This window comes from Pungitius pungitius, chromosome 1 (genome assembly GCF_949316345.1).
Source record: "Pungitius pungitius chromosome 1, fPunPun2.1, whole genome shotgun sequence".
Taxonomy (NCBI): Eukaryota; Metazoa; Chordata; class Actinopteri; order Perciformes; family Gasterosteidae; genus Pungitius; species Pungitius pungitius.
The window spans coordinates 9,228,672-9,249,824 of record NC_084900.1 but is presented as its reverse complement, the minus strand read 5'-3'; the positions used below and the strand labels follow the sequence as shown (position 1 = coordinate 9,249,824).

Sequence of the window (21,153 nt, the reverse complement as noted above, 5' to 3'; positions counted from 1 at the left end):
ATTTTCAAATGCTTTGTTGAATCAAATGAGGTATTTTTGAGAATCTGATTTCTTTTTATAAAGGTCTAACAATTTACAATTTACCAAAGTAATCAGTTCCGTTGTCATTGGTTTGCTTGAGCTAGAATGCTTATGCAGGACGGATCCTTTTATTGTGATTACTAAAGAAAATAGGACATAAACTGGAGTCCAAATGCAAAGAAAAGGTAATCCGATAACCAAAATGAAATATTGAAATCATCTGCCCAGTAATTCTCAAAGCAATTAACCGACCTATTAACTCTAGAAACTCCACTATTTGCTGATCAGGTAACAAAACGCAATACCAGCCCGGATCCTTTTTAAGGATGAAATGCCTCATGTGGCTGCAGCCACTGCGTGCCAACAAAGTGACTCTGACATATCGTCTCTTCCTTCAGGTCCAGAATGTGTGGCATGAGGTCTGGGCGGGCTGCAGAGACTTGTGCACTATCAAAGGGACACGGCCGGAGAGAATGAGCGAGTTAGTCACCTCACTCTTTTTCCATCTCGATCTTTGGGTCACCGTCGCTCACATCGTCCCGCCTCTCCTCTGCAGCCACACAGAACCTCTCCTCTCTCGGCTTTCTTTTCTGTGGCCAATTTCTGCCCAGTGTGTGCCATTCGGACAGTTTTGTCCTCTTTGGTCTCGCTGACCTTTTATTCTCTCACGGAGGCTTTGCTCCGCTTCAGTCGCTCCCAATTCATTCAGCTGCCAGTTCCCAATGTAGCCACAGCGTGACATTTAGGGACAATTGAGTCGCGGCGGTTATAGATTGCGACTGCAGCGTTTGAGAGAGCGTGTTTGTCTAATAGCCGTGTCTTCTGTTCCTTCTGACTCGACAATAATCAATAACCCTTTTTGTCTCTTTGTTCGTCCATTCTGTGTGTCCATCCATTCTGCTAAAAGAAGTAAAGCAAGGCAATTTTATTTATAAAGGGCCTTTCATCCCTGAGAGGTAGGTTTTTAAGTTTGGGTTTAAATAGTAGAAGTATTACTTTGAACCATCATAGAATACAACAAAGTTTATTTCAGGAAGCCTTTTACCCAACAAATGAATAGATTCTTAATTTTTTGACAATGGGGTAAGTCCAAACCAACTCATGTTTGCTGGAGAAGCAAGCTATTAAGAAGAAATCACTTCCTGTAATGTGAACAGGGTTGCTGGTAGAGCAAGGAACGGTAAGGCACATTATGTATTTATACATAAATAGATGTATGTGCAGTCTAGGTATAATCTATTTTAATACATATGTGTTGATTCTGACAACTGATAATTAATAGTGATGCCGATGATACATGTAGGATTGTTCAAAGTATCTAATGATCAATTCTATATGTCGTTGTTTTAGCATTCTTGGAAAGTTGTATTGGATTGATGATGCCAGATAAAGAGAAGAAAGGAAGAGGTAGTGGAAATATATATAGGAATGAGAATCTTATGAAGAGACTGCAGCCTCCTCCCCCCCCCCCCCCCCCCCCAAACAAGGTGAGGGGGGGGCGGGGGGAGAATACAACCTCACCGAAGAGGACAGGGTTGAGGGATGGCAAGGGGCCATAGGAGGAGGAGGTATTGTGAAGGAAGAGGGATGAGAGGGTGGGGGGGGGGGGGGGGCGGCTGATTGAAGATTAAAAAAGAGTGTTGAGGTCAGCAGGAAAGTAGTAGTAGGAAAGTAGTAAAAGTCAAGGACAGAGACGGAGAGGAAAGACACGGCTTAGCGAGGAAAAGCAAATATTTGATTTGAAACCAATTTGTAAGACTTGAATGTACATCCTGAAACAAATGAAGACGCACATGGTCCACTGCTGCAGAACGGGATATTTCTGTTTCTTATAGACTGTCTCAGAAAGAGAAATTTCCCAAACTCCCACAATACAAGTAAAAAAAGAGTAAGTCACCTGTGAATTGTTATACAAACAGCTGTTCCTCAGCGTGATAGTACGGGGAAATATTGACTCAGGATGAAAAAAAGACCTGCAAAGTCTGCAGCCCAAGAATGTAGACCAGAGAAATAAGAGAATAAGTATTTGACACATCTGGGTATTGTAGAACTGCAGAGGTGGTGAATACGATCGGGCCAAGACTAATTTCCACTGCAGCAATGCTGACGGATGGACTAGAGGAACCCTATTTTACCCTGTAAATGTTTTATTCCTCGAACCTCCGCACGATTAGCTGCTTCCCCTTTGTTCGCTTTCTCTGCCTCTCTACCTTTTTGTCTTTTCTCTCAATCAACCTCTCCAAAGCTCACTGCTGCGATCAAACCTTTAGCTTCGACTTTGTCAGCTTGTTCTTAAAACTAAAAGGAAAAGATTTGGCACTGAACGTAGGCAGTACTAAAAAACTGTCTGCGTGTACTTAGCGCTACACTATTTTATATATTGGTTCTGCAACTTTAAAGGCCCTTTTTATTTGAGGTGACTTACTTGAGATAATCTAATCAGACAAACCTTTAGATTTCCAAAGCCTTGGAACACACTGCATGTCCCAAAAGGCTGTGTCTTTAGATTCATTGTCTTACTGCAGCCAGAATAGTTTTCCCACCAGCACCAGTGTGTTGCTGTCTTCATCACACATTTCCTGCTGCGTACTCTGCCTGACAATTGATTGAACATCTGAATGCTTTCTGTATTTGATGAAGAACGGAATGTGTGTTTGTGTGTGTGTATCGTGGTGGTGTTGTATTCTCTTAAGCGTTTCCTAACATAGGATGATCAATTCACGTTGTGAGTGTGTGTCTTTTGGAGATCGTTCACTCACTTCCGTTGCTTTATTGCATCAGTGGGAATTAGATTTGACAAATATTAATCTGATCACATGAGGATTTGGCCGTTGCCAAGATTTCACCTCCCCTCTGCTCAGTGTGGAGTCTAGTGTTTCTCTAGCTCAGTTAATGATGTGGGGTCATGATTCATGGCTCCTACTAAGTCGGCAAGTTCGAGGAGTGTTCATATTCTCAGCACTTTAAACCGTGCTTTCTTGCCTCTTTCTTTAGTTTCTGTCTGGTCTTTCTTTTATGTTGTATGTACACCTTCTGCCTTTTCGGACCTGCGGTTTCTTGCTACTGCCCTTCAGCCCCTCTGAATTCCAGAGGTTTGCTCCCCCTCGTTTTCAAGTGATTGGGGAGAATATCTGTAATTAGCTGCGGAAGCTGTTGAGAAACTCTACGTCAGAACTGCATATTGTTATCAGTTTGCGGCTCTACACGCTGTGAGTGTCAGCTGTTATCCCATCTATTTCTGGTGCTTCTTCCGTCTTGTTCTTCTCTATCCATGTCGGTGGCTCTGTCTCTGTGTTTCAGCCTGAGCCCACTCACATTCCACCGCGAGTCCATGTCTGATGGCGTAAAAGGCCGACAGAGACTCAAGCGGGGCTTGAATTCTCAGCTGTTGAGGTGAGGACTGGAGTTGTATCGACTTTGGAATAAACTATTTCACGAATCTGAAATTCAGTTCTAAAAGGTTATGGTTTGCTTGAAACCCCCCCCCCCCCTCCCCTCCTCCCTCTTTCTTTTTTGCTCTATGCTGACTCGACTCCCTCCCCCATCCCCACGTTGCGATGCAATCCACCATTAAGACTTGTGTGTTCTGTGTCTCTGCAGCTGGGCCGACCCTACAGGAGCACGGCTGCAGCTGGCCCAGGCCTCTGGTATGAGCAAGCGCTTCCACGCTCTCTCACTCTCTCTCTCTCTCTCTCTCTCTCTCTCTCTCTCTCTCTCTCTCTCTCTCTCTCTGGGCCAAGGCTCAGGTCCTCATTGCCAAGACTAAGAGCACCATAGACGAGGGCGCAGAGATTGGCACAAGTACATCGTTGCTTTGCTGTCCGGCAAGTTCTCCTGGCTGTCGTTTGTTTTGTTGCTCATCGGGGTTTCCTCTTGGCTTGTGTCATTTGCGTTTGACAAAGTGCGCCAAATACTTTATGAATGTTTGATTGATTTGGTTCATTCAGAGGAATCTTTCCCTCACTGTATCGACCCACTTTTTTCCCTTTTCCGCTCATCAGCGTGATTTGCAGCGATTTATTATACTAGTGGAGGCCAGACTGTCTGTTTCTATGGTTTGTTGCCTTTCAGACACGCCTCTCTGCAGCTAGGGAAATGTCACTGCGATACATCAAGCAAATTGTTTGTTTGAGGAAGTCGATTTTTATTGTCTTTCCTTTGATTCATTTTCACCCTTCCATGTCCTGCCAATTCTTTGCCTTAGATACATAACAGTCATAAGGGTCTGTGTTCAAATGCAAACAATCTACAGCCAACTTCACAGCTGCTGTGAGTAATCAATCAAATCAAATAAAAAAAACATAATCAATCCTCTCTTTGCTTTTCTTTGCTTTTTCAATTATTGAAAGTTCCCAGTCTTTTTCAATACATAAAACAGGGTGCTATTGGGTATATGGGGATGCAGCCATTCTACTAAAACCACATACAACATAAATGTCTCCAAGGTAACGACCGATCGAACCAATAACCAGCTCTTCACTGTTTTTATTTCTTTCAGTTGTTGTTAAGATTGAACGAAAATGGCTAGATTTCTTAGACAAGTGCTGGCATCCACATAGGCCTGCTTAGACCTCTTATCTTACTCTAATATATTCTTAGTTATGCAGTTGATTGATTCATTAAGTCCCTCATTAAGCGTGGAAGCCAGCACTTACCAAGAATGTCATATGTGTACAAGAAAGTATGCGGCTACTTGGTGCCTCATTAGTTCAGACACACACCTTATCAAAGCAACAGACCTGGTTTGACCCTGGTGAGAAAACCTTTGTTGTTGCACATTTCTCCTTTTCCCCATGTCCCCTGTTCAGCCATCCATTTACTATCCACTTATCTAGGGCTAGATCGCAGGGCTCCAGGCTTATGAGGGTAATCCTGACGTACCGCTCTTCAGCGAGGTCCTGAAGACGAATGTAATCCCTCCAGTGTTTTCCGGGTCCACCCCGGGGGCCTTGCCCAGAAAACCTCTTCGGGGATGTGTCCTTGGTATACCGAGGAGGCTCATTTTGCAATCTTATTCTTTCGGTCACAAACCAATGCTCACTAACATATAGGGGTCGTTCTGTACATCGATGGACGGGTGAATTGAGGGCTTTGTCTTTAGCTGCACCTTACCTACGACCTACCAAAATGGTCTAATAGAACACACAAAACACTCCTGACGCCACACCAAACGGATGTCGCAGCTTACGATTCACAGTTTTACCCTCAGTTGTAAACAAGACCCTTGGGAGTGACTCACACCCAACCCCGAGGGTGCAAACCACCATTTACCGCAAAGAACCATGGCCTCAAATGCCTTCTGCCCTCAAGACTTCATGTTGCCAAAACACTTTTGTAGACTGGCTGGGGCAAATTCCCATGACCCCTCCATGAGACCTGCGAGGGTAAAGAGCTGGTCCATGGTTCCGTGTCCAGGACGCTATCCGCTCGGCTCCTCTTGGACCTGAGGTTGGACAATCCCGGTCCGTATCTTTAATCTGCTCGTCTTCTGGTATGTTTGATATCAGGAGCTGTTCATATTTTAACTAGGCAGCTGTCTCTCACTCGTGGAGAGCCACGTTAGAGAAGGTGATGGATCAGCTTAAGGTGCAATAGCCTTGAGGCCTTTCAAAACTCATTTGAAGATAGACCTTTTTTTAAATTTATGGAACAAAGAAGCCCATCAGTTCCGAAGGAAACCTTTTAAACAGGGGCACTTATTGGCATATTGGCCGTCAGATGGACTCCCATCATCGCGGTCAAGATGATGACTGTGAATGTGATAGTGGCAGTGATGATTGATTGGAATTTATGCGTGGTGATGCCTTCTTTGTCAATAATCTGCTCTAAAGCGCTGTAAAGACGTCAAGAGCTCAAGCTTGAAGGCTATTTTATACCCTGCCAGAGTGCGTTGGACTAATGAATAAGGACAAACTAGTTCAAATGGCTGAGACAAAACTGGGCTTACGGCTACTTTGTTCAAATGTCTTCCTCTCTATTTTATCTCTTGTGTTTCTGTCTACTGCCTCCAGCAGAGACTTTTTACGTTCCCCTGGTATCAGCTCTGTTAAGACCCCCACACCCCCTCCAGCTAAGTGAGCGTCTGCTCACTCTGTACCTGGATGAGATTGAGGAGATTGCTGGGATGCAGTGAAGTACCTCACCGCTGGGGTCAACTACGGAGGTCACAGAATGACTCCAACAGACGACTTCTACCCAAGCACACCAATGGCTGCCTCTGTGATGCCGCCATCAACCAGCCCTTTTCATAAGACACACACATTTTTGACGCCACTCATTTTGTATGGCCATAATGTTATAGATTGACACGAGTGCCTCTTCAAGTCAGGAAATGTATCCAGACAGAAGTAATTGCGAGCTGTTCTTTCAAACTCCAATTATGCCACAATATAAATACCCACCATAAAGTTAAAAATATACACATGTAATTTAAATAAATGCAGTCCACTAATGTGAGGGTGAAAAAAGGAGCCGGGTAAGCGCACTGCGGCTGCACAACAGCTGACCGAGGCCGCTCACTTCGCCCTCGCTGCTGAAGAGCCTTAGTCGCAAAGCGCCAGCACCACCAAGTGATTGATCCCACCATTGCAGCCGAAGAGAGACAGTCGTTTTTTAATTTAATGGCTTTAGCGAATGCACACAGGCACCCGTGTCCTCTCGCCAAATTTCCAACCAACCAAAGTATTTAAGGCCGAGGCACGCTGGTGGTAAAGCAGATAAAAAGCTATTTCTTATTTACAAAAAATATTTTTTGAGGGCGTCAGGATTTTTTATTCCTGCAGTCACAACCAAACATCATATGAGGCCATATGAATAACTCGGAAAACTACATCACGATGGTTTGCACAATGGCCTACCCTAATATTTAGATGAAACTATGGCAACTAGTTATTCATTTGACCTTAAAAAATTTTTTCTAAATATTGTCAGATAGTAGGATTCTCTGTCATCCAGGTGGACGCATATAAAATGTAAAATACCTCAACCTCATTCCGAAATGGTTCCTTCTCCAAGGAGGATGCAGATAACCGTGAAGGGGTCCTTTACCTGGAGCACGTTAAAAATGTGTCGATGGATGACTTGATTTTGTATCTCCATCGTTGTGTGGGTTCTATTAGGGATTAATATTGAATGCTGCAGCTTGAGTCCTCACCAAGACCAGGCTGTATTACAATCATTGCCATCAGGATCATTTCCCCACCACTAATGCCCAAATAACACTTCATTGTTCGTTAAAATGCTTGCAATGTATGGTGGAGTGGGCGGATAAAGGCGCTGATTTCCAGATGAACTGAGCGTAAATACAACGTAAGCTTAAGTATCACAGCGCATGCTTTATGCTGGTTGGCCATGGCTCTGTTAAGGCTACGTTTGCAAGTGTGTGTGTGTGTGTGTGTGTGTGTGTGTGTGTGAGAGAGAGTTCCTGCTGGAGCTGGAAAAAGTGATCGAAGACTTGTGATGTTTTTCCATGTCAACCGACACCTACTGGATCATTTAGACTTCATTGAATACAGAAGTTAGTTGTAGCATGCCATCATTTAACATTTACTATGCTATTCCTAATCAGGACTGATGTTTGTGATCTGATCACCGCTTATGTACTCGGCTCCCTTCAGAGTCTGTATCGACTCACTGGTCTGTTATTAAAGGTGCGTTTATCCATCACTCTGCCCGGCTGAGCGGACACACTCTTATTGTTCTCCTCTGTCAAACACACACACACACACACACACTGATGGGGCTCTGGCAGCATTCCAGCCGTAATTCTGTCTGAACTCCCCATTCTGGCTTCATTATCACTGGACCTCTCTTTACAGTGAGGAGAGAACACAGGGTGCTGTCAGCCTGGGTCAAGGGGCTAGACATGATTCTGGCTACACTGTGTGTGCGCGCATGCGTGCAGGGGTCATTCAGGGCAGCTTGCGTCTCTTTTTAAGTGTCTGATTCGGTCCTCATTATCGGCTGTTGTGCGTGAAAGCGCGTACGCAGGTGTATGTTTGTGTGTTTTACCATGTATGTATTTGTGAGCAGCTGTTAATCAGGTGCCTTGGTCTTCAGTGGCTGAACGGAGCCACAGTCTGTGGACTAATTGTGGTGTAAAAAGCAAAGTAAACCACCCAAGGCCTGCTCCACTTCCCTAAAAAGCCACTGAACTCATAGTGTTCTAGCCAGCAGCTTATTACTGGTGTGTGTGTGTGTGTGTGTGTGTGTGTGATACCTACTGGATACTATTACATTTTTCACCAAATGACATCCAACCTTGATTTGGCACACCCACATATACATAAACGTTCCCAAATAAGCAACACATACACGCTGTAGTTTAATCAAGGTGAGGTAAAGGACACTTTTATGCTAATCTGCATTCCTCCGAAAGCTGAAAAAGAGGACAGAGGGAGGGAGGGTGACGATATTCAAACATCGCTCTGCGTTGTTAGAGAGAAGGCCCGGGCTTCCCCTCCAGAAAGGACTCTGCCCAAAGTCCTGAAAGGGAGGGAGAGAAAAACAAGGACCCTGGAGAAAGTGAGCCAGGAAGAAGAATGGTCCAGTAATGAGAGACGGGACCCAGAGAGGGGGACGGGAGAGTGAGTGTGGAAGGGGGGGTTGTAAGATTATTCCCCCTGAAAGACTGTCCATGAATTTCCTCAGGCTTTAAGAGGCTCTTTATCAGACTCACGTGTGTGTGTGTGTGTGTGTGTGTGTGTGTAATGGCATTCACCAGGTAGGTTTGGGGAATTTGAGGCCAATTGTTCTGGGTCTTTGTGCGTCTTTCTGAATTTCACTTAGTGGATTGTTATCTTTTCTTTTTTTTCAATAGGGTCAGATGACTCTTCAACAGAATAGTTTTTATGGACAGTAAGTTCTGATGGCCTGATGACACTTCCCTTTAAAGGAAGGGAAAATGTTTCAGTCATCATGCACTAAATCAGAGCAACTGGATCAGCGGTTATTATGGATGCCAATGTAAGCTACTATATATAAATGGGCTTCCATAACTATTAGACACAAGCGTAAGAGGAGGATAAAGAGCTGTGCAATCATTTTGAAAGTTGAGGAAGACTCATGCTTTCTGCTATGCTGCAATATTCAGCCCACTAAGCTCTGTAGCACATGTTGGATCGCACATTGAGGTATGATCCTGTTGAAAGAGGTGGAAGTTGTGTTTTGAAGGCTACTATTAAAACCCAATATTCATACATATGAATCGGCTCCATCTAACTGAATGAATAGCAGTTTGGTGGTGCGAGGTGAGCGCTGCATTGACTTTATGAATAGTGGTAAAGTTCCCTACAGCACTTTAGTCCGTTTGCAACTGGATGGCGACTCGGGACAGACATTATCACGTTTGGACGGCGCGAAGACAGCAGAAAGATGACAGGAACACAGATGCATCTCGTGGAGTCGAGACCAACATGGTGTTTGCTTTGTACAAATACACTTAAGGGTTCCAGCAGAATTGTCTAAACTCTCCGTGTGGCCTCCTTCCAAATAGAATCGCTGCCTTCCAGAAGCATCCAGAGGTCGGAGCCCGTCTCGCACAGCACGTGACTCGTGGTCCCAATTAAAGCAAAGCAGTTCGCAAGCATTACAACTACTCTGTAGCATGCAATAACACATCATTGAATGTGATCCAATGTGGAAATAATAGCTTATTTTGCAAATGTTAGTCTTGTTGCAGTAATGCATTTAATGATGCAGCGTTATGTTGTGTGCAGGACTTGGACCACCTGAAGCAGTTCTGCGAGATCACAGGCAGTAGGACTTGAATGCCAACATCTGAAAGGCTCGGCTCGGCTGCGGGTGAAGAATCGAGCGCGGCTCAGGACGTGTTCTAACAAACCCCAGCGGCAGCTGAAGGTCGGTTCTACCTCACAGAGCTAATCTGTTAGCTGCTACAGTATGACGTCCACGTCCCAGTTGTGATGCATGACTTGGGGCATTTCATATTTTACCAAAATGGCAAAAACAATACATTTAATCGCACTGATCAATACAGAAGCGCGAAGACCCTACTGGACATGGACGTGTTGGTTATGCTTCGCTTTAGATCCACAGTCTGCATGAAAAAGCATTTTACAGTGAAAGCTTGAACTCTCACAAAACGTTCCCCTAAAAGAAACTCTTACAGCTATATCCCACCCAAGTGAGGACCTGATCGTAGTCTGTGTGCAGTAAGAGTAGTGGATCCTTTTTGTAGAGTTCCCGCAGAACCAGATGAACCAGTTCAAGGGGATCATCCCTCTTAGCTGATCTGAGGAGCTCAGTCATGAAAGACAGGTCTGGACTGAAACCAAAGAATCCACAAATAATGACTTATTCTTTAACATTTGTCCTCTCAGTATACTGTGTAACTGTTGTTTAGCAGTAGCTACACAGTGCACGCCATGGCAGTGGCAAGAATGCAAAGTACCATCTACGTAGTTAAAAGTCCTCATTCAGATGACTAAGAGAGGTTTCATGATCTTCATGCTTGGTTTGTTACATGGAGTGTTTTACAACTATGACTTTGATGGATGGACATAAAACATATCGCTGAGTATGCCAATATGAGCTTATTACTTTGGTCTGCTCTCCGTGAAGTTTTGGCTGCCTTCTAAAATTAGGTCTTCCTCTTTTATTTCAGAACCAGCATCCCATTTCTTCCTTTGTGCCCTGCAACATTAAATAGCTCAGAGAGAACAAAAAGGATACAAAGCAAAATGCATCTTGTTTTCTTCTATAAAGTAGTTGGAGAGAATAATAATACAACACATTGATACAGTACATATATGGATTTCTTTTTGTATATAGATGCGTCTATTGAAATTTTCCATAGCAAGAAATATAAAACTTCCTTGTATGTTGTTGATTCAAACATCTACAAAACCGCAAAAGTCACATTAAGTGACAAAAGTAACACTAAGTGTTTTGAAGGTTTCTTCGGGTTTCTTTTGAGGCTAATTTGGGATCTGCAGGTGTTGTTATTGGTGAACTTTGTCTCTTTCCTTCCTGCAAAAGAACTTTCACACATTGTGCATGGCGCGCGTGTGTGTGTGTGTGCGTTGGTGTGGTGCTGTGACGCTGCTGTCGGCGCCGCTGTGTGCCCGATGTAAAACGCCATGCGTACATTTGAGCGAAAACAACTCAAACACGTGGAACTGACGGGGTGCAGATCCCTCAGCGTGTCATTGGTTAATATGAGGAATAAGTCCCCCCACACTGAATGACACCACTGTTGCTGCGATCGAGAAGGAAGACCCGGAGAGGGTGATAGTTGGCACAGATTGTGCTCCGTCTCCTCCCTCTCTGTTTCACCCTTCATCCCTCTCCTCCCAGTGCCGGCTGTCAGTCACGTCAGTCAGTGTGCTAATGACGCTCCCGTACAGAGCCGAGTGACACATCTGCCGTGCCAGGATATCTCTCTGTTCACGTGGGAGCACTTCACAAATGGCCTACTTTTGTGTACTTTTGTAAGCTCAAGAAGCACACAGCAGACATCATTTTAGTACTTCACTGATGACTGGGACATTTCTTCCTTTAGCTGACCGACTGCGTAATTTGAACACGAGACAAATCATCCTTTTAACACTAATAATAATAAACTGGAGAAAATGTGTGAAGTGTGCAAAATAATGTGCTCAAAAGATTACAACACCTAAACCAATGTGCCGAGTGGAAAAAAAGGATATGAGGTAAATACACTGAAAGGTTCTCCATCTCTGATATATACAAGATGTAGAACTCATGCTAAGATTTATGGTCTCCAGGCATTGATAATTCAATCCGGACGTTGCCTTTTTAAACATTTCAAAAAGGAAAATAATGAACCTTTGTGTTTGCTAATCAAGGAACTGGAGGCCTCAAAAGGTTCCTTAACAGCCTTGTTGGAGATGTCAGAAAAAAAAAAGGGGGGGGGGGTTTAGTGGCCCCAGCCGAGCGGGCAGAGCGAGTGACAGGCCGCCTGCTGCAGGCAGGAATCAAACTACATACAGCTATGGATAGAGTCGGACCCCGGGCACGCTCTAATTAGCAGCCCAAACCGTTGCCTCTGATTTGACGGGGGGGGGGGGGGGGGGGGGGGGCTACAGTCGGGCCGGCCCAAAGTAAACGTAAAGGACATTTACGCAGTTTGATTGTAATGGTAGAACAGAGGAGAGAAAGGAACAGAAAATGAAACCTATCAGATGTATATGAAAACATATTTCCACATGGCTGCTGGCATGAATGCAGCTAACATGAGACAAATTGGATGTGGAAGTTTTAAGCAACGGTAAAGGCACCAGACAGATGTAGAGACAGAGAGCCAACAAAACATTGTGTCCATTTATTTATTCTAAAACGAGGGGAATATGAAGTCATTTCACAAGATCAAATTATTATAGTCTTACTTTATTCCTTGATTAACTGTTTGTCTTTATCATATACAATCAACGAATAATGATCAGGGGTCTACTCCTGGTGTTCAAAGGGGAGAGTCATTTAAGTCATTTATAATGCAGCAGTTTCATGATGAGCAGCTCACATGGAGAACAAAGCTATTTTCCGGCCAGATTAAGTCAATAATACGGTGGCCGAGAAGGTTCAGACAAATACAAAAGCAACAACACAAACGCAAACGCCACAACACGAACGCCAAAACACAAAATACAAAAGCCACATCACAACCGCAAATGCCGCAACGCAACACGAACGGCGCAACACAACACGAAAGCAAAAACGGAAGTAGCTGCCCACGGGAGCGAGCGTATTTTGGAGGAACGCCCACGGGAGCGAGCGTATTTTGGAGGAACGGAGCTGGAGGATGCCAGATCGTTTAAGAAGTAAGTGAAACATGATTCCTTGCGGCTACAGTTAAAGTAAGGAATCATGTTTCACGTACTTCTTAAACGATCTGGCATCCTCCAGCTCCGTTGTTACGTGCCGACTGGTTTTTGAACCTACTGGTTTGGCTACGCGTGCGTGTTTGTTTTGCCCCGACAGCGGCAGATGTTGTCTGCCTCGGTCACCTGATCCGTCACACAGTCGCAAACATATTGCTGAAAATGTTCAAAATGCATCCCATATCCAATGCAGCGATTATGATTGTATAAGTGAGCACTACATCACTGCCACGTATAAAGAAATAAATAAAAGAACATACGTTTATTAAAAGATCGCCACAACCTGGATTCGAACCCGCAGTCGAGCAAAATAGCAAAACTTTATAAGACGGCGGCGCTACGCCGTCGGCCAACCGAGCTGTAAAATGCCGCTACTGATTTCACTACTTATCATGAAATTGCAAATCGTCAGTGGCAAGAACATCTTTTGGTTCAGGGTGAGCCAAGACAACTGGTTTTTGGTGGCGCAGCGTGAAATACATAGTTCTGTCAGGTTTTCTAGCACATTGCCCAAGTAGGATTACTCTCTTAATAACATCTAAACGCGTAGCCAAACCAGTAGGTTCAAAAACCAGTCGGCACGTAACAACGGAGCTGGAGGATGCCAGATCGTTTAAGAAGTAAGTGAAACATGATTCCTTACTTTAACTGTAGCCGCAAGGAATCATGTTTCACTTACTTCTTAAACGATCTGGCATCCTCCAGCTCCGTTCCTCCAAAATACGCTCGCTCCCGTGGGCGTTCCTCCAAAATACGCTCGCTCCCGTGGGCAGCTACTTCCGTTTTCGCTTTCGTGTTGTGTTGCGCCGTTCGTGTTGCGTTGCGGCATTTGCGGTTGTGATGTGGCTTTTGTATTTTGTGTTTTGGCGTTCGTGTTGTGTTGTGGCGTTTGCGTTTGTGTTGTTGCTTTTGTATTTGTCTGAACCTTCTCGGCCACCGTACAATAAAACGTTGAAAACGTACTGACGACAAAATAAAAACTAGTCACGCTTGCTGCCAAAATAAAGCTGAAACCGAAAGAATGTTGTTATGGACAATTAGCTATTAATGATCCAATCGTTTTTGGTTCAAATTACTTCTAAAACACAAAACCCTCCCTCTGTTTCACTTTATTATTTCTATATTATCCACATTTCTCACAGTGTCAACCTGTCTGATGGAAGACAAATTTACACTCAGCTAGACAATCCAAATCCCATTTGGACAGACCCACAAAATGTTAGTTAGTGCACATTGCCTTTCAGGGTGATTGTGCTGCAGACATAGTTGATTATATTTTTAGAAGATGTGGTGACTGTGTATTTCTGAATTCTAAAATGCTCTCTCCATTAGCATATTTCCATAGGTTACGCTGGTCGTACTGAGCTTCTCGACAACATCACGTCCATGTTCCTCTCCACGGTGTCAGACTCGTATTCCCCACACCGCATTGTTTGGAAGAGCTTCCACCACTCCAGGATGTTTTATACAGATAGTGTGTTGTGTACACAAAATAAAAGAAAGTTGCAGGTAAAGGTTAGTTGAAGACAGTGAGCATCGTATGCAGCAGCAGTTTGATGTATCTGTTTAGACATTTCGGTGTGGTTGCTATTTTTATCCTGATTATGCACTGATGCATAAAGTACATTGTGTTGAGTTATCCCCGTCTTAATAAAACATTCCCTCTTCTTTTATGTGAAGAGCTCAGGCAATCAGTGGATGAGTCATTCTACACTGATAGAGATGCAATACCATCAAATCAAACTAATGGATTCAATTTGTGAAATGTGCGGCTTCTCTTTTTGTCAACATTACCGGCTTACAGGGGTTTTTCTTGTACTCGTTCATTTATTTATTATGTTTTTTTACAGAAATTCTTGATATTGGACTTTAATGATTGTAAAATACTCTGTTGTCCTGATAGTTTGTCTCATATGGGCCATCTGTCAGCTAAACGTACATTTGAGGCGATTCAGGGTGTGTATATGTGCTTGTGTGGTGAGTGGGTGTGCGCGTATGTGCGGGCGTGTGTGGGGTTCAAGTGGGATTGCAACTGCCTCTATCCCATCACTTCATGTTTTGAATGGCCTCTCAGCTTCACTAGCGTGCAGTCTGTGTCATTTCCTGGCATTCAATTGATTCATACATTTTTCGCTAAGGGTTCCTTATTAATTATCTTTTTTTATCAATTCGCTTCCCTTCAGGCACTCTGCATACTTTAGTTCATCTGCAAAACTACAATGTGTGACTTTGGCATTTGAATTTCACAAATTAACCCAGAATGCACTTTTCCTCCCTTCATTACCTCAAGTCACAAAAGGTTTGCATATTACCATTTCAAGCTATCAAATCCCAGTAAATGTGAAATTTGGTCGATTAGCTAAAATCTCTTATACAAGCGCACACACACAAACAAAAGAAAATGTGCAATCAATTAACTGTGACTGTTGGTTTGCTCTTAGAAAAAAAAAAACATACACATTGCAACATACCATTTCATCTTTTCTGCATCGATGTCCCTTTGTGCATCCATCCCTGTCTAAAAACACGTTGGAGAGCCGCATGGAGAAGAGCACCAGGGTCGGGTTTGTGCCAGCAGCTGCTTAAAGGACGACCTTAGCATGCCAGCGAACGACCTCTTTGGCCCAAAGCCACCGCTGCAGCCGCACCGCCTCTGGACCAACTGGCGGTACTGGGCTGACCGGCAGGAAAATAGCTTTGTCAAGGTGAGAAATGGCATTTCAATGGGGGCTGGAGTGAGGTGTGTGTGAGTTATTGTTTTTCTGCCCTCTCATTGCATCCTCCATGGTCACATCTGGTGCCCCCTGGTGGAGGAAAGACTCACGTGTCCTGCTGCTTACAGAATTGATTCAATCTGAACTTTATTAGCTATTTAGCTCTTTTACCTGTGAGGGTTTAAGCATTACATTTATCAAATATCACCAATAATGTATTTGTTCACTCCAATCAAATAAACAAGTAGTTTTGACTAAGATAGACATTATAGCAATAGTCCTTTTATTTGTCTTGGTCCCTTTTCATTCCAACAGTGCTGATCCTGGTAAAATTCCACCTGGCGTTCTTTTTTTAATCTCATCGGTTTTCTCAACGGCTACTTTTTATCTCTCTATACAATAATTACTGACTATGAATAATCACTGCAAAACTGCACACTCTCATATTCGACACGTAGAGATTACGATTGTCTAACAAAGTCTGACAATGCTTCGCATGCTGTATAATTAATTAATTAATTTCATGTTGCTCTGCTCCTTTTAACCTGTCTCTCACCCATTCCTTTCCTGGGGGCTCTCTAGACCCCCCTCTTCACTGCTGTTTGAATAGCCACTACAGAGCAAACTAGATCTGCTTTTGAAATTGACTGCAGCCATGTTGAATTCATGAAAGAAACACCTGGGTCACATTGACTCTTGAATGTGCGAACGACAACAGGAAATAGAATCATGCCTCTTGTAAAATTCCTATTGCGTTCTCATTCTGTACCCGACCAGTACCAGTTAGAAATCTATGCATTTGGTTGACATGAGAGTAGCATTGACTAGATGTGCCCAACTTGAACAGACCCTCTCTCTCCTGTATGCAGGATTCACAGATTTGGCAGATGGGGGGGGGTTAAGGCGGGATTCACTTTGACTCATTACTGTCGTGCGGTTTTACAGCGTCTTTTACTTCCAGTACAGCCAAGATCCACTGACTCTTCAACCTCAGGGATATCTAGAATATTCACAATAATGCATATACATAGATGGGTTAGATAAAAACAAGTATACCTACCGCACACATCATATACACACAGTAATTAAAAAAGGAGCCTATTTCACAAAGATAATTTAACTTGGGGAAAGCACTTCATACGAATGTTGGGTATGGTGATGGTTTTTTTTTAATTTACCCAGAGCTTATTCAACTTAACCTGTTTAATTACACTATATGCCTTCGATCCTTTTTTTCACCCCCTTTTATTCCCCTGACCCATCAACACACAGCCACAGTTGTCTCCAGTCAATCCAATGCATTACCACAATCAATACAAGAGGTCCTCATCTGCTTCTCCCTCGTGTGTCTTAGCTGTGTTCACAGTTTGCCAGTTTTGGGACTCAGACCCTGTTAGAAGCTCCTTTGTGGCTCACAGCAGGAGGCTCAGCTAAAAGCTACCCAGAGAGAGGGCCTCTCAGCACACTGCTGTCAATCTGCCACTTTACCACACGCCACTGCAAGTCAATAGCTCTACATCACTATAGAAACACCATGGACCAACACTCCACGGATGTCAAGTATTAGAACAGATTAGGAAAAATGTCCAAGTTAAAAAAAATCTTTCTTCAGTCAGTTTCTCTCATTCCATCTTCAGTCAGCTGTATTTTATACATATGTACTGTAGGGTGCATCAAATTTGAATGGGAAATTTTAATCTCAAAATGTCAATTTGGCTGGCATTGCATTTTGTTCCAATTAACATAAAAATGACTTTTGCAAAGTTTGGAGGAATTCTATTGAGATTTAGGGGTGCCACCTAACACATGAACTTTGGCGAAATTACGAAAATGTGCAATTTTTAGTCTAATTGCAAAAAGTTTGACCTGGAAATGCTGAATACTGTGAACTTTTATACAGTAAAAGTGTTCTATAGGGTTATTAAATTGAAATTTGTTTGCTTGCCCTTTGGGCAACTTGGGAATTTCTCAGAATTCAACTTTCAAGATTCTCAATTCATTTGTCCTATTGAAAACATGAATGAGGTCAATGGGACATGTTCACGTGGCCTTACCCTGAATTTAGTGCAGCAGTGATGGATGTCAGACATACATATAAAGTTTAATGGACCTTATTGTTAAATACAAGGGTACTTACATACTGAAAAAAAGAACAAACCGTCTCTTAGTGGCTAACTCACTGGCAACTAACAGGGCCTTAAACTTCAAACTTAATTGCTCAGTCTGTGCCAGAGTCTGTTCCGCTGAGAAACACCACCAGGGAGAAAGAGTGAGAAAATGGAACCTAAACTCTGAACCTAGCCAGTGCGTTTCCCCCCAGATATGTCTACCCACCCGCCACCCAAGAGTAACCATCCTATTCAGGGATTAGCTTGAGTTTGCAGCGGCAAAGGGGTGGCTGTTGGTTGCGGTCATGTTCAACTGCCTGCAGCACATTCTGCAGGTGCTTCTCCTTCCTTGCCATCGCGACAAAGTCGGATGTGAGCTTGACGCTCGGCACAGTCATTGACCACGTTCATTGCACGTACATTGACTTCAATTTTTTTGAACGCAGCATTGGTCGCCTGGTGACCGTGATGACTCCACCTTCAGGTCTGCAAAAACCAGTGTGGTGCCGGCACCCAGACCGAAGCAGTGGTCTGCCCAGTGAGAGCTGTATGGCAATGCAGGCTGCGGTGAGATGGCCAGTGTTTGACGCAGTGGTGTCAAATGCCATGTTGACAACCTGGTCAGCACACCACCAGTCCTGCAGCAACTTGCATGTCAACCGGGCAATGATCCCTCCACATGTCTCATTGGTCTGTTTTTTATAAGCTGGGAGGCTTATAAAAAACAGACCAATGAGACATGTGGAGGGATCATTACCAAGCAGTTTCAGCCGCTCTGCATCTCCAACAACCACTGTAAGACGCTCCAACATTGCTGAGCAGCGGTGTTAACTTGCTGTCCCAGTGTAGGGTGCACAATGGAGGTTGTGTCCAGCACTTGGCGTCTTGCTCGGTCAGCTGTTGCGTAAGATGCAGAGAGATGTGTACATTCACCACCCGACTCTGCAACAAGACCACGCGTGAAGGCAGCCTGTTGCCTTGGTGACATCTTCAACCTTATAGCCAGTGACACGACACTTGGTCAGCTAAGGATGTCATGTGGAATGAAGATGTTTGTTCCAGTGTTCTTATGGTTCACCCAAAGATGGTGGATAGACTGTGTTAGTATCTCACTCTCCGACTCCAAGCTGGACATTGCCGTCATCTCCTCCAGCTCCTTTTCACAATGGTACTGCCTGGCTGCTGCGGCAGCTTGATGCTCCTCTCGCCGCTTCACCTTTAGTTGCAGCTTTTTGTCCAATACATCAAATGTGGCCACTCTGTCAGTCTTCATGCTGGCCAAGAAAACTCGGTCTTCTGGGTTCAATCAGCTTTTCAACATTTGGAGGCCACAGCGTAAATGTGGCATCAAGTCTGCACTCCAGTTTCTTCAATTGTTTCGCTGTAGTCTCACTGGAGCGCTTGGCCTGGGAGATTTTCCGCAGCTTGTTGTTAGCATTGACCAAGTCTACAATCTTGTGGCATGCACGCTTGTCGCTCACCATTGGGACTTTGGCTTTCTTGTAAAATGGCCGCACCTGCTCCATATAAGATAGTAATATGTAATAATACATACCCAACACAGAAAGATCACCTCAAAAGGAAAGATCACCTCAGTTTTCTTGAGCTGTAGTATTCTTTACCTCAGATCTCCATGGCGACCATTGAGCACTGTTAACCACTTTATCCAACAAAAACAGATGAGCGGTGGTACCCCTAAATCATCATGTACTGGAAAAATATTTTGCATGTGTTGTTTCTACATATATTCGAACACTTTTAGCACCCAGCCATATCAAAATTCAAGAATTGTGTTTTTTGATGCACCCTAATGTACTGTGTATATATTTATAGATGATTTTTCTATCTTGCCTTACAGACATCAAGAAGCTGTTCCAAATTCTTCAGATGGTAGAGGAATCCTTCCCACAGGACATGAATAATATTCTGAGCTCTGGTGAGGTACCTGACCTCTATTTGTTTATGTAGCTATTGGTGTTGTTTATTTGCATACTTGTATTTACATTTAAATTGTGGTTTAATTCAACCCTTTTTTTATAAAACACAAGGTTAAGGATTGAGGTGGAACCTGACCCACTGTAGAGGTTTGGTTTTAAACACTCTGGACATATTGGTTCCATCAAAATCCCAGCATGAATTTCACCCTTGTAAAATTACAAGGGTCATTTTTGTAAAATTAGGGTGTTTTTTTTTTTTTCCAAACCAGCACATTTAAGTCATACTAAATCTGTATGTGCAATGCTTTGCCAGAGTCTGCCAGTAAAGACGAAGCAGTGGACTCCCTGGTCAGCTACCGGAGTGAGCCGGATGGGGGAGCCCTTCAGGCAGACACTGTGTCCTACAATATTCCTTCTCTTTGCCTCTTATTCACCTCTGTTTCAGCATCATGTTTGCTCTTCTCGTGAAAATCTCATTGAACTTCTTTCTAATTATCTTATTAGTATTTGCTTGTTAATACACATCTGCGGCACATCCACATTACAGGAATTTAGGTTCGCTGCATGGTCATCTAAAAGGTGACTCATTTCTCCATTTCCCCTTGGCAGCGCCTCACAGCGTCACTGGGGACGGGGAGTCCGGGGCTCAGCGTTTGTTTTACGGCTGATGGTCCAGTCCCTCGGGTGATGCTGCAGCAGCGTTGATGCTGTGACCGAAAGGGCCATCTGTCCGGACACAGATGGACACAAGTTAACTGTTATTCATTCAACACCTCTTCCCCTTCAAGCAGTGCTGATCCGGTTGTAATCAGCGGTATAGGGTACTGGTCACACATAAAGCCACTAATTGGGTTGGCAGGCGCCGTTAGCCAGAGCTAATCAGCATTCTCTGGGCGACGAGGCGTCCGGGCCCTTTGACCACTCCCTGCTAGCAGGATCTACATCACATGGCCAGAACTCAGAAAGTCCTGCTATACGCCGATTAACCGTCAAAATCCACAGACTCCCAACGTTGGTCCTCAGCATACTTTGATGTTCGTTCAAAAAGGTTCTGCTGAGCGTGTTGCCGTTATTCTTTCTTGGCGCTGTTGTTGGCGCGGCCATGGCTACGGAAACCGAATTGTTAGCTTAGCAGTTACCAACTGATGAAAGGCAGAGTATGACGCCTGCTGGGAACAAAACGTCGGCAGGGTTGATTCACTGATTCTGTTTTAAGGAGTGAAAACTGAATGTCCGCTTGGGTTACGGGTTCCTGTAGAGCAGATCGTGAGCGCCACTAACGTGTTTACATGCACGCGCAGCCGCTAAATAGATTCACGTAAGACGTGGATTTGCTATTTACATGGTTCGCATCCACATTCTGTTGGAGAACGACTTACTTTTGACAATTATGTGTGGGGATACTTGTGCAGTGGTCGGCTTTGCCGGGGGGAATTTCCAGTAATTACATGTAACGTCATGTAACCGTCAATGACATAATGGTTTAGGTTTGTGAGACCCCGTAGCACGCAGA

The 21,153-nt window shown here is 44.0% G+C and overlaps 1 long non-coding RNA gene across 1 annotated transcript in view; it reads left to right on the top strand.

Annotated features, from left to right (window-relative positions):
* The window catches only part of LOC119222764 (uncharacterized), a 39,411-nt gene extending 27,372 nt beyond the window's left edge, over positions 1 to 12,039 (top strand). Inside the window, exon 7 of the long non-coding RNA XR_005120823.2 lies at positions 9,738 to 12,039. This is a non-coding gene — a long non-coding RNA (uncharacterized LOC119222764). The remainder of the gene's footprint in view (positions 1 to 9,737) is intronic.
* The last annotated feature ends 9,114 nt before the right edge of the window (positions 12,040 to 21,153 follow it).